This window comes from Arachis duranensis, chromosome 4, assembly GCF_000817695.3.
Source record: "Arachis duranensis cultivar V14167 chromosome 4, aradu.V14167.gnm2.J7QH, whole genome shotgun sequence".
Lineage (NCBI taxonomy): Eukaryota > Viridiplantae > Streptophyta > Magnoliopsida > Fabales > Fabaceae > Arachis > Arachis duranensis.
In genome coordinates this window covers 17,987,435-17,998,439 of record NC_029775.3, presented here as the reverse complement: position 1 = coordinate 17,998,439, position 11,005 = coordinate 17,987,435, and the positions used below count along the sequence as shown (strand labels likewise).

Here is an 11,005-nt window from a genome sequence, read left to right as displayed (position 1 = left end):
GGAACAAACAACTTTGAGCTTAAGCCTCAATTAGTTTCTCTAATGCAACAAAATTGCAAGTTCCATGGACTTCCATTGGAAGATCCTCATCAGTTTTTAGCTGAATTCTTTCAAATCTGTAACACTGTCAAGACCAATGGGGTTGACCCTGAGGTCTACAGACTTATGCTATTCCCTTTTGCTGTAAGATACAGAGCTAGGATATGGTTGGACTCACAACCTAAAAAAAGCCTGAACTCTTGGGAAAAGCTAGTCAATGCCTTCTTGGCAAAGTTCTTTCCACCTCAAAAATTGAGTAAGCTTAGAGTGGAAGTCCAAACCTTCAGACAGAAGGAAGGTGAATCCCTCTATGAAGCTTGGGAAAGATACAAACAATTGATCAGAAAGTGTCCTTCTGACATGCTTTCTGAATGGAGCATCATAGGTATCTTCTATGATGGTCTGTCTGAACTGTCCAAGATGTCATTAGACAGCTCTGCTGGAGGATCTCTTCATCTGAAGAAGACGCCTGTAGAAGCTCAAGGACTCATTGAAATGGTTGCAAATAACCAATTCATGTACACTTCTGAAAGGAATCCTGTGAACAATGGGACGAATCAGAAGAAATGAGTTCTTGAGATTGATACTCTGAATGCTATATTAGCTCAGAATAAAATATTGACTCAGTAAGTCAATATGATTTCTCAAAGTCTGTCTGGAATGCAAGCTGCACCAGGCAGTACTAAGGATGCTTCATCTGAAGAAGAAGCTTATGATCCTGAGAACCCTTTAATGGAAGAGGTGTATGGAAACACCTATAATCCTTCATGGAGAAATCATCCAAATCTCTCATGGAAGGATCAACAAAGACCTCAACAAGGTTTCAATAACAATAATGGTGGAAGAAACAAGTTTAGCACTGGCAAGCCTTTTCCATCATCTTCTCAGCAACAGACAGAGAATTCTAAGCAGAGCCACTATGACTTAGCAACCATGGTCTCTGATCTAATCAAAACCACTCAAAGTTTCATGACTGAAACAAGGTCCTCCATTAGAAACTTGGAGGCACAAGTGGGTTAGCTGAGTAAGAAAGTTACTGAACTCCCTCCTAGCACTCTCCCAAGCAATACAGAAGAGAATCCAAAAGGAGAGTGTAAGGCCATCAACATGGCCAAATTTGGAGAGGAGGAAGAGACAGTGATTGCCACTAAGGAAGACCTCAATGGAAATCCACTGGCCTCCAATGAGTTCCCTAATGAGGAACCATGGGAATCTGAGGCTCACACTGAGACCATAGAGATTCCATTGGATTTACTTCTGCCATTCATGAGCTTTGATGAGTATTCTTCCTCTGAAGAGGACGAAGATGTCACTGAACAGCAAGTTGCTAAGTACCTTGGAGCAATCATGAAGCTAAATGAAAAATTATTTGGTAATGAGACTTGGGAAGACGAACCCCCTTTGCTCACCAAAGAACTGGATAACTTGACTAGGCAGAGATTACCTCAAAAGAGACAGGACCTTGGGAAGTTCTCAATACCTTGTACAGTAGGCACCATGACCTTCAAGAAGGCTCTGTGTGACCTAGGGTCAAGCATAAACCTCATGCCTCTCTGTAATGGATAAGCTAGGGATCTTTGAGGTACTAGCTGCAAGAATCTCACTAGAGATGGCAGACAATTCAAGAAAACAAGCTTATGGACTTGTAGAGGATGTTCTGTTAAAGATTGAAGACCATCACATCCCTGATGATTTCATAGTCCTAGAGACTGGAAAATGCATGGATGAATCCATCATCCTTGGCAGACCCTTTCTAGCCACAGCAAAGGCTGTGATTGATGTTGACAGAGGAGAATTGATCATTCAGGTGAATGAAGAATCCATTATGTTTAAAGCTCAAGGATATCCCTCTGTAACCATGGAGAGGAAGCATGAAGAGCTTCTCTCAAAACAGAGTCAAACAGAGCCCCCACAGTCAAACTCTAAGTTTGGTGTTGGGAGGCCACAACCAAATTCTAAGTTTGGTGTTGAACCCCCATATTCAAACTCTAAGTTTGGTGTTGGGAGGTTCTAACATTGCTCTGAACATCTGTGAGGCTCCATGAGAGCCCACTGTCAAGCTACTAACATTAAAGAAGCGCTTGTTGGGAGGCAACCCAATGTTAAATTTATCTATTTTCCATTGTTATTTTATGTTTTCTATAGGTTGATGATCATGGGAAGTCACAAAATCAATTGAAAAAGCAAAAATAGAATGAAAAATAGAAAGAAAAACAGCACACCCTGGAGGAAAATTTGCTGGCATTTAAACGCCAGTGAAGATAGTAAAATGGGCGTTTAACGCCCAGTCTGGCACCATTCTGGGCGTTTAACGCCAGAAAAGGGCACCAGACTGGCGTTTAATGCCAGGAATGGGCAAGAAGCTGGCGTTAAACGCCAGAAATGGGCACCAGCCCGGCGTTTAACGCCAGGATTGGCAAAAGGAGTATTTTTGCTCGCCACTTGGTGCAAGGATGAATTATCCTTGACACCTCAGGATCTGTGGACCCCACAGGATCCCCACCTACCCCACCACTCTCTCTCTTCTTCACCCGTTCACCAATCACCTCAACACCTCTTTCCCAAAAACCCCTCACCTATCAAATCCCACCATTCTCTTCACCACTCACATCCATCCTTCATAAAACCCCACCTACCTCACCATTCAAATTCAAACCACTTTCCCTTCCAAACCCACCCATATTGGCCGAACCCTACCCCTCTCTCCACGCCTATATAAACCCATCTTCACTCCTTCATTTTCACACAACCTACACACTACTTCTCCCCATTGGCCGAAAACAAAGCCACCTCCATCTCCTCTATTTCTTCTTCTTCTACTCTCTTCTTTCTTCTTTTGCTCGAGGACGAGCAAACTTTTTAAGTTTGGTATGGTAAAAGCATTGCTTTTTGTTTTATGGCATCTAAGGCCGGAGAAACCTCTAGAAAGAGGAAAGGGAAGGCAAAAGCTTCCACCTCCGAGTCATGGGAGATGGAGAGATTCATCTCAAGGGTGTATCAAGACCACTTCCATGAAGTTGTGGCCATGAAGAAGGTGGCCCCCGAGGTCCCTTTCAAACTCAAAAAGAGTGAATATCCGGAGATCCGACATGAGATCCAAAGAAGAGGTTGGGAAGTTCTTACCAACCCCATTCAACAAATCGGAATCTTAATGGTTCAAGAGTTCTATGCCAATGCATGGATCACCAAGAACCATGATCAAAGTGTGAACCCGGACCCGAATTGGCTTACAATGATTTGGGGGAAATGCTTAGATTTTAGTCTGGAAAATGTAAGGTTGGCATTCAACTTGCCCATGATGCAAGGAGATGAACACCCCTACACTAGAAGGGTCAACTTTGATCAAAGGTTGGACCAAGTCCTCATAGACATTTGTGAAGAGGGCACTCAATGGAAGAGAGATTCAAGAGGGAAGCCGGTTTAACTGAGAAGACATGACCTCAAGCCCGTGGCTAGGGGATGGTTGGAGTTTATCCAACGCTCAATTATTCCCACTAGCAACCGGTCCGAAGTTACTATAGACCGGGCTATCATGATTCATAGCATCATGATTGGAGAGGAAGTAGAAGTTCATGAGGTTATATCCCAAGAACTTTATAAGGTGGCGGACAAGTTCTCTACCTTGGTAAGGTTAGCCTTCCCTCATCTCATTTGTCACCTCTGTAATTCAGTTGGAGTTAACATAGAGGGAGACATCCTCATTGATGAGGACAAGCCCATCACTAAGAAAAGGATGGAGCAAACAAGAGATCCCACTCATCATGAAATCCCTGAGATGCCTCAAGAGATTCACTTTCCTCCACAAAATTATTGGGAGCAAATCAACACCTCCCTAGGAGAATTGAGTTCCAACATGGGACAACTAAGGGTGGAGCACCAAGAACATTCCATCCTCCTCTATGAAATTAGAGAAGATCAAAGAATTATGAGAGAGGAGTAACAAAGGCAAGGAAGAGACATTGAGGAGCTCAAGCACTCCATAAGATCTTCAAGAGGAAGAACAAGCCGCCATCACTAAGGTGGACCCATTCTTTAATCTCTTTGTCCTTTATTTCTCTGTTTTTCAATTTCTTATGCTTATGTTCATCTATGTTTGTGTCTTATGATCATTAGTATCTTAGTGTCTATGCCTTAAAGTTATGAATGTCCTATGAATCCATCACCTTTCTTAAATGAAAAATGTCCTTAATTGAAAAAGAGAAGAATTGCATGAATTCTGAATTTTATAACAGATTAATTATTTTGATGTGGTGGCAATACTTTTGTTTTCTGAATGTATGCTTGAACATTGCATATGTCTTTTGAATTTGTTGTTCATGAATGTTGGCTCTTGAAAGAATGATGAAAAAGGAGACATGTTACTGAGGATCTGAAAAATCATAAAAATGATTCTTGAAGAAAGAAAAAGTAGTGAATTCAAAAAAAAAAAGAGAGAGAGAGATTATGTGCGAAAAAAAAGAGAGAAAGCAAGCAGAAAAAGCCAATAGCCCTTTAAACCAAAAGGCAAGGGTAAAAATAAAGTCGTGATTCAAGGCAAAAAGAGTGTGCTTAAGAACCCTGGACACCTCTAATTGGGGACTCTAGCAAAGTTGAGTCACAATCTGAAAAGGTTCACCCAGTTATGTGTCTGTGGCATGTATGTATCCGGTGGTAATACTGGAAGACAGAGTGCTTTGGGCCACGGCCAAGACTCATAAAGTAGTTGTGTTCAAGAATCATCATACTTAACTAAGAGAATCAATAACATTATCTAGATTCTGAGTTCCTATAGAAGCCAATCATTCTGAATTTCAAAGGATAGAGTGAGATGCCAAAACTGTTCAGAGGCAAAAAGCTAAAAGCCCCGCTCATCTAATTAATACTGATCTTCATAGATATTTTTGGAATTCATTGCATATTCTCTTCTTTTTATCTTATTTGATTTTCAGTTGCTTGGGGACAAGCAACAATTTAAGTTTGGTGTTGTGATGAGCGGATAATTTATATCCTTTTTGGCATTGTTTTTAGTATGTTTCTAATATGTTTTAGTTAGTTTTTATTATATTTTTATTAGTTTTTATTTAAAATTCACTTTTCTGGACTTTACTATGAGTTTGTGTGTTTTTCTGTGATTTCAGGTATTTTTTTGGCTGAAATTGAGGGACCTGAGCAAAAATCTGATTCAGAGGCTAAAAAGGACTACAAATGCTATTGGATTCTGACCTCCTTGGACTCAAAGTGGATTTTATGGAGCTACAGATACCCAATTGGCACGCTCTCAATTGCGTTGGAAAGTAGACATCCTGGGCTTTCCAGCAATGTATAATAGTCCATACTTTGCTCGAGAGTTGATGGCCCAAACTGGCGTTCCAAATCAGCTCAAGAATTTTGGCGTTTAACGCCGGAACTGGCACAAGAATGGGAGTTAAATGCCCAAACTGGCACAAAAGCTGGCATTTAACTCCAAGAAAAGTCTCTACACATGAAAGCTTCAATACTCAACCCAAGCACACACCAAGTGGGCCCGAAAGTGGATTTTTATGTCATTTACTCATCTTTGTAAACCCTAAGCTACTAGTTCTCTACAAATAGGATCTTTTACTATTGTATTAGACATCTTTTGATCACTTTAGATCTTAGGATCATCTTTGGATGTCTAGTTCTTAGATCATGGGGGCTGGCCATTCGGCCATGCCTAGACCTTGTTCTTATGTATTTTCAACGGTGGAGTTTCTACACACCATAAATTAAGGTGTGGAGCTCTGTTGTACCTCGAGTATTAATGCAATTACTATTGTTCTTCTATTCAATTCGGCTTATTCTTGTTCTAAGATATCACTTATTCCTCAACTTGATGAATGTGATGATCCGTGACACTCATCATCATTCTCACCTATGAACGTGTGTCTGACAACCACTTCCGTTCTACCTTAGATTGAGTGGATATCTCTTGGATCCCGTAATCGGAATCTTCGTGGTATAAGCTAGAATTGATGGCGGCATTCAAGAGAATCCGGAAGGTCTAAACCTTGTCTATGGTCTTCTGAGTAGGATTCAGGGATTGAATGACTGTGACGAGCTTCAAACTCGCGATTGTGGGGCGTTAGTGACAGACGCAAAAGAATCACTGGATTCTATTCCGACATGATCGAGAACCGACAGATGAATAGCCATGCTGTGACAAAGCGCGTTGAACATTTTCACTGAGAGGACGGGATTGTAGCCATTGACAACGGTGATGCCCAACATACAGCTTGCCATGGAAAGGAGTAAGAAGGATTGGACGAAGACAGTAGGAAAGCAGAGAGACGGAAGTGACAAAGCATCTCCATACGCTTATCTGAAATTCTCACCAATGAATTACATAAGTATCGCTATCTTTATTTTATGTTTATTTATCTTTTAATTATCAAAACTCTATAACCATTTGAATCGGTCTGACTGAGATTTACAAGATGACCATAGCTTGCTTCAAGCCGACAATCTCTGTGGAATCGACCCTTACTCACGTAAGGTTTATTACTTGGACGACTCAGTGCACCTGCTGGTTAGTTGTGCGAAGTTGTGAAAAAAGAGTTGAGATTACTATTGTGCGTACCAAGTTGTTGGCGCAATTGAGATCACAATTTCGTGCACCATCTCTTAATTCAAAAACCCCAAAAATGTTTTCCCTTAACCAATTGTAAGTACACTTCCCTGCAGTTCCTTGAGAGACGACCCGAGGTTTAAATACTTTGGTTAATTTTATTGAGTTTGCTTAAGTGACAAACAATCTAAATGTTGATTGAGGTCTAATTGTCGGTTTATAACTATACTTGCAACGTGATATTTTTGTGAAAATTTTTACTGCCATTTTCCTCCATTAGCGGATTATTTTCATCCGACGCTAATTATTGGTGGATTTTTTGTCAGTTTTTTCAATAGATTTGTGGAGACTGAGTTGATGATTACTAACGGATTAATTCGACAGTAACTTTGGTGCCATTTTAAGTGTTTAAATGCCAAGTTACTGTCGAATTTATCCGCTGATAAATCTTACAGTAGTTTTTTTTATTAATTTATTTTAGGACATTTAAGCCACAGTTAATTAAAACTCTTTTTAACAAAATTTATAGCAAAAATCTAAAATGACTAGAAATCAACAATTATTTTATTAAAAATAAACGGTCTGAATATAATAAAATTTCACAAAAGTAGAATACAATGAAGTAGACAAAAAAATAGATTCCTAAACCCTACATATCTCGGTAATCGTCGTCGTCGTCGTCGTCGAGGTCCCCCTGCTGAGGCGGCGGAGTAGGTGTTGATGTCGGTTCCCCACCAGTAGCATTGCTACTAGAACCAGCAGCACTGCTGACTCCAGCGGCCGCTGGCTCCAGCGCATGACATGGCGAGCTCTTGCTTCTTCCGGGACTCTTGTGGTCCTTGAATGAGCATGTGAAGTATGTCTTGTGTGGCTTGATCCGTATACGAGGATGAAGATTGAGATGATGAAGGTTGACAATCAGACCCATGAGGGTGGGGGTTTTGGTTTTATGTGTAGTGGTACGATGGTGTGTAAGATTGGTGACTAAAAAGATGAGTGTTTGGGTTCCATTGTGGTGCATTGTGGTAATGGTGTGGAAAAATCATCAAGAAAACAAAAACAACACTACTAACAAAAGCAAACAAATAACCAAAAAGTGTTATTTACACTATTAACATATTCACAATAACCAAAATATTTAACACCGATTGCAGTCCCCGGCAAAGGCGCCAAAAACTTGGTGCGAGCAAATTCGTCGGATAAGAATTCCTTCTCGGTAAAGGAGAGATATAACCTCGTTGCAAGTATAGCTCTCAACCAACAAGTAATGCCCGATTAAAGTTTACAATTTCTATTTAAACCGAGAGTATCTAAACCTCGGGTCGTTCTTCCTAGGAATGCAATTGAGGTGTTACTTCCTTGGTTGTTAAAGCAAAAAAAGGGGTTTTCGAGGAAGAAATTAAAGATTAAAAGAACTAAGAAATCAAAGAACTAAGTAACGATCAAAATTGTGAGTTAATGCATAAAAGAGACCGTGAGGGGATTGAGAATCCAAGGAATCTTATCATTCCCATAACCACAACTATGGTAATTGTCTTGAGTCGATCTTGCCTAGTCAACCCCAACCATCGAGGAGTAAGTCAAGCAAGCATAATTAACCTTAATCCATAAGTCCTAACCGACTTACCAAACTAGTTGATAAAAGGTTAGCGTCAATAGAAACAAGAGCCAACTAACTACCCAAGAATTGCCACTAAATGTCGGACATTATAACTCTAGTATCCTAGGAACTCAAACCACAAGCCAAAGTGCAAAAATCTACTCAAAACTTGAAGTTGGCATTTTCACAAACACCTTGTGTGCATAAAAGTAAAGTATGGAAAATTGCAAAGGAAAATAGAAAACTATAACCAACTATCAACAAAACCAAATATAAACAAACAATCAAACATAAAGAAGGTATGAAACATAAAATTCATTGATCAAAATTTCAAGAAACACAAAATTGCAATATGAACAAAGTAACTTAAACCAAGGGAAATGAAAATAAAGATAATGTAATTAAAGAGGAAATGAAGAGTACTTACAATTAAGGAAGCAAAAATCCCAAGAAAAGTTTGCTATAAAATGCTACAATTGAAATTGCATAAACCCTAAGAGAGCAATGCTACACTACTCATACTCCTATGGAAGCTTCCTATACTACTACTACTACTAAAATAAAAGTGAGCTCCCTTTGCTAAGTGTTGATTCTCCCATATATAGCACTTCAATTCAGCAATTCAGCCTTCCAAAATGGGCCAAAAGCCCCCAAAATACGAGCTGCACGTGTTTCATTAATGAAATCACGTGTTGTGTCCTGTGCGGACGCACAGATGTGTGCGTCCCCACACTCGGCTGAAAATTCTCATGTGCGTACGCACGGATACTCGTGTGCACGCACACATGGAAATCATCACTTGTGCGTACGCATGCAGGGTTGTGCGCACGCACACTTCGCTGTGTGTGCTTTTCATTATTTTCTTCATGTTTTCTCCCTTGTGCACGCTTTCTTCCACTTTTGCCCATCCATTCTTGCCTTCAAGGCTTGAAATCACTCACAAATCATATCACGGCATCGAATGACATAAAAGTAGGATTAATTTGCTCTATTAAAGCACAAAATTGTATGTTTTCACATTTAGGATCAAATTAGGGATCAAATACAAAAGTATGCTATTTAGATGCTTAAGTGTGAGTTTATATACTAGAATCTATTTAGATCAAAGCAAAATATATCAGAAAATATGGACTCATCAACGGGCTATACAGATTTGAAGGGATTCAGGTTATCCTAAAAGCTACTAAATCTAATCTTTTACACTCCCCACTCACTATACCAACCTGCAACATCACTGAAATTCCTAAACAAATTCCTAAACAACTACAGTCCACAACCCATGACCCAAAAGAAGAGTCCAAAAAATAGTGTTACCTGCAATTTAGACAACCCCAAATTTAGACACCTCACCTGAAGCCACACACCCCGCTACTACCAAATCAGTGTTACCTGCAATCAATCCTCCAATCCCTTCTCCAACCACAACTGATTTTAGTTCCAATCAAAGCACAAGCCTGCATGTAAAAGACAGAAAAAATTAGAAAGTCAAAACTATGTTAAAATCTACAACTCTCTATGCAGTGCAGACCCTCCTCTATGTAAAAAGGAAAGAGAAACACCAAACAACAATAGTCTTGTTATTGAGTTTGTATCAAAGAAAATTGGCCATGTAAAAGCAAACATCACTTGTAAAAGAGTCAGTGATATATATAGCTCAGCAGTGGCACAGAAAATTAGGCCACCCATCTGATAAAGTAGTTACTCATGTAATGAAACAATGTAATTGCCAAGTTTGAATGGTGCAAGAAATAAAGATGGCCTTAATCCATCTCTTTGTCATGCTTGCTGTATAAGTAAAATACACCAATTACCCTATCTTTATTCTTGTCCATCTTATGCACCTTTGGAATTAATATTTTTTTACATATGGGGGTCAGCACCAGTATATAGCAGATCAGGCTTTCGATATTACATATGCTTCATCAATGCATGTACCAAATACACTGTCACTTACGTACTTAACACCAAAGCTCAAGCATTTGAGGCATTTCAGCAGTTCAAAACTGCTACTGAACTAAAAATAGGACAAAAGATCAAAGCACTGCAGACAGACAATGGAGGAAAGTGCATGTCCCTTTGATGAGCGGATAATTTGTACGCTTTTTGGCATTATTTTTAGTATGTTTTTAGTATGTTTTAGTTAGTTTTTAGTATATTTCTATTAGTTTTTAGTTAAAATTCACTTTTCTGGACTTTACTATGAGTTTGTGTGTTTTCTGTGATTTCAGGTATTTTCTGGCTGAAATTGAGGGACTTGAGCAAAAATCTGATTCAGAGGCTGAAAAGGACTGCAGATGCTGTTGGATTCTGACCTCCCTGCACTCGAAGTGGATTTCCTGGAGTTACAGATACCCAATTGGCGCGCTCTTAACGGTGTTGGAAAGTAGACATTCTGGGCTTTCCAGCAATATTTAATAGTCCATACTTTGCCCGAGATTTGATGGCCCAAACCGGCGTTCCAAATCAGCTCAAAACTGCCCAGCGTTAAACGCCAGAACTGGCACAAGAATGGGAGTTAAACGCCCAAACTGGCACAAAAGCTGGCGTTTAACTCCAAGAGAAGTCTCTACACGAAAATGCTTCAATGCGCAGCCCATGCACACACCAAGTGGGCCCGGAAGTGTATTTTTATGTCATTTACTCATCTCTGTAAACCCTAGGCTACTAGTTCTCTATATATAGGACCTTTTACTATTGTATTTTAAAAAAAAAACTTTTGATCACTTTAGATCTCTAGATCATCTTTGGACATCTAGTTCTTAGATCATTGGGAGGCTGGCCATTTGGCCATGCCTAGACCT

The 11,005-nt window shown here is 39.7% G+C and overlaps 1 non-coding gene across 1 annotated transcript; it reads right to left on the bottom strand.

Annotated features, from left to right (window-relative positions):
* Positions 1-297: 297 nt before the first annotated feature.
* LOC127747251 (small nucleolar RNA R71) lies at positions 298-405 on the bottom strand. Its single transcript, XR_008009053.1, has one exon. It is a non-coding gene; the product is annotated as a small nucleolar RNA R71 (small nucleolar RNA).
* Positions 406-11,005: the final 10,600 nt, after the last annotated feature.